Here is a 3,378-nt window from a genome sequence, read left to right on the forward strand (position 1 = left end):
CACGTGACGGCGGCGCGCGGCTCGGGGCGGGCTGTCCGCGCAGCGCCCCCTGGCGGGGAGGAGCGGGGGCGGCGGGCCCGGCGGCGCCGCCGAAGCGGAAGCGGCGTCAGCGCTCTCGGGGGGCGGCGCGGCCGCGGTGCCGAGGGCGGCTGGGGCCGCCCGGGGACAGAGGCGTCCGCGAGAGAAAGGGCAGGTAAACCTGGCGCTGAAAGATGTATTACAGTGTCGCACCGTCTCAATTTCGAATTACAATGTCCATCTCTGACTACATGCTGTAATTCCATTTGGCAACAGCATCAGGATTAACGTAACTTCATAGAATCAGCCAGGTTGGAAGAGACCTTTAAGATCGTCGAGTCAGCCATTCACCCAGCACTATCACTGTAACCCCTAAACCACTAAACCTTGTCACCCGGTACCAGATCCAGGCATGCTGACTCCACCACCTCCCTGGGCAACCTATTCCAATGCCTGACAACACTAACAGTGAAAAAGAAATTCTAACATCTGACCCGAATCTCCCTGTCTCAGCTTTAGGCCATTTCCTCTGGTCCTCTCACTGCAGGCACAGCAGGAGAGACTGAACCCCTCCTCACTACAGCCTCCTTTCAGGGAGTTGAAGAGAGCAGTGAGGTCCTCCCTGAGCCTTCTCCAGGGTAAACAAACCCAGCTCCCTCAGCTGTTCCTCACAGGACACGTTTTCTAGACCCTTCATGAGCCTTGTTGCCCTCCTCTGGACTCACTCCAGCACCTCAATTTCCTTTTTAAAGTGAGCAGCCCAAAACTGCATGCAATACTCAAGGTGAGACTTCACCAGTGCCAAGTACAGGGGGACAGTCACTGCCCTGGTCCTGCTGGCCACACTGTTTCTGATACAGGCCAGGATGCCTTTGGCCTTCTTGGCCACCTGGGCACACCCTGCCTCATGTTCAGCTCATATTCACAGAATGTGAACAGCATTCAGATTTTTGCTTTGCTCCTAGGTAGAAAAGCCTGGACTAATTGACAGTCTTCAATGTCAGTGATAATCCAGATGGAAAAATTATGCTGGGACTATATTTAGGATTTGGTATCTAACCATGAGAACTGATGTCCAAATTTGCTATAGCTACTTGTAGCCACTGCTGAATTCTGTGAAAACTGGAACTACCTTCCAGTTCAAACTTCGTTGTGACAGAGGTTCTCCACAGGATCAATACACTTACCTAATTTTTAGGATTGTTGGTGTAACTGAGTGCAGAGTTAAGGACAGACTGAAATCATTCCAGATTACTTGAATTGTATATGATGTATTCACATTAGTGTGTAGCTGATAAAATGTATTTGTCAGGCCATGACCAATAAAGAACAGCAGAAAACATCTTTTCCAAAGATTGTTGTAAATTGCCAATATGTGGATTTTTAACAGGTAAAACTGTGATTCTGTAATTCCTGTATCATATTTCCACTTGATTGAAAGTACTAATTTAGATGAGCTTAGTTGATTACAGCATGGTGCTAACAGCAGCGTTGTGGGTTTGAGCCCCATATGGGCCATTCACTTAAGAGCTGGATTTGATAATCCTTGCGTGTCCCTTCCCAGAATATTCAGTGATTAAATATAACTGACCAATTAAGTCTTGCTGAATGTACTTTTATTTTCTGACTTACAAAACAACAGGCTGTATAATTCTATAATATATCATTTATGAGGGCCATGGTTAAAATAGAAGTTATAGTTTGGTAATTTCTCAATTCAGCCACAAAATGTGACTGTCTCTGTCTAGATCTATAAAGAATGGACAAGGCAGCCATAAAATATTGGACAAGCTTTCATAAAGCTGTTGCAATTAGACAGAACCCTCTAGTTTCCTATCTTTTAGCTTTAATTATGCTGAAAGAAAAAAGAAACCACACCAAAATGCACTTTTTACTGCTAAAATGTGTTTACACATTAAAACTGACATGAGATCATCTTCCAAGATGCACAGTGCCATCCTCTCCCCTACTACTTCAGCTTTCCACAGATGCTCTTTACAAAGGACATGTGATCTTCAAATACTGACTTTAAGGCATGACAAAATAGTCTTAAATTACGTACTAAAAATTTCATAATACAATCACTCGCTTTACTAGAAAAAGATTTATATGCTGAAGGTATTGGGAAATAGGTAGATGACAGGGAAAATGATATAGGCTTGTGTTGGTGTGTGTGTGACTCCAAAACACAAAGGAGAAGTGTGAAAAATAACCTAAAAGGCACAGGCTCCCTGTTCTGTTTCACTTCCAAAACTATTTTTAAAGTTCTGCACTGATCTGTATTTGCTTAATTTAAGATGCAAGAAAAGATTAGTTATCCACGAAAAATAAACCCACAGGAGAGGAGTACTTCTACTTTAAAGAAATACAATATTTAAATAAATTCTATTGTCATAGGTTTCCCTGTATTCATAATTCTGATGTTGGTTAAAGTGTTTAAATATAGATTTAAAAAATCACCTGTCTTTTATGACAGCTTCTGTTCTCTTTCTGCCTCTTATGTGAGCATGAATTTCTGTTTGCTTATGATCACTTTTCTTCATTTTCAGGCTGCCATGTATTTTCTTCACTCTGGAACTGACGGGATAACATCTTCTGAAGAAAATCTGCATTATATCCACAATCTCACATATTAATTCATTCCATCGTGTAGTTGAAACCTTTTATAGGAATGCTACAAATGCATTTGTGTTAATCCTTTACTCCCTTAAGTTTCTTCCTATTCAATTTTGGAGAATGCTTCCAGGAGAACTAGATGAATCCCCAGATACTGTATTTCAAACTACATTCCATTTATCCAAGGTCAGGAAATGTGATGTAGGAAATAATTCTGCATAAACTGAAGGATTTATCCTGTTGGGTCTTTTCCATTTATAATTTAGCATATTTTCTGTGTCCTGTGGTGCAGCTGTGCTATGCTCACCACAAAGTGACAGTGTCCCTCAGACTTCCCATAGCACAACCAAGCAATTACACAGTGTCTTGGTAGTTGACATCTTATAGAGAACTGTAAGTGAACTGTGAAACTAAAGAGTCCCTAGATTAGGTCCACAAAGATCTTTTAAAGTGCTCTTCCTTTTGATAGTAACTGAAATAATTGACATGGACAATGAATGTCCCTGTTTTTTCCATTCCTTTTGCTCAGTCTGATTGCTCAGTGAAGAATACTATGTTATCAGACAGAAGAAATGCCAGAGAGATTTTAATTGCATATTCTTCCACATAAAATGCAGGTTTGTGTCTTCCAATATAGCCTATCAAATGTTTATATAGTACAAGAATAAAAATGTATAAACTACCGATGAAAGTCCATTAAATATGGTTGAATATTATAGTAACTTTTAGCTGTCATCAGTTTCT

Source organism: Aphelocoma coerulescens, chromosome 4 (genome assembly GCF_041296385.1).
Source record: "Aphelocoma coerulescens isolate FSJ_1873_10779 chromosome 4, UR_Acoe_1.0, whole genome shotgun sequence".
NCBI classification, from domain to species: domain Eukaryota; kingdom Metazoa; phylum Chordata; class Aves; order Passeriformes; family Corvidae; genus Aphelocoma; species Aphelocoma coerulescens.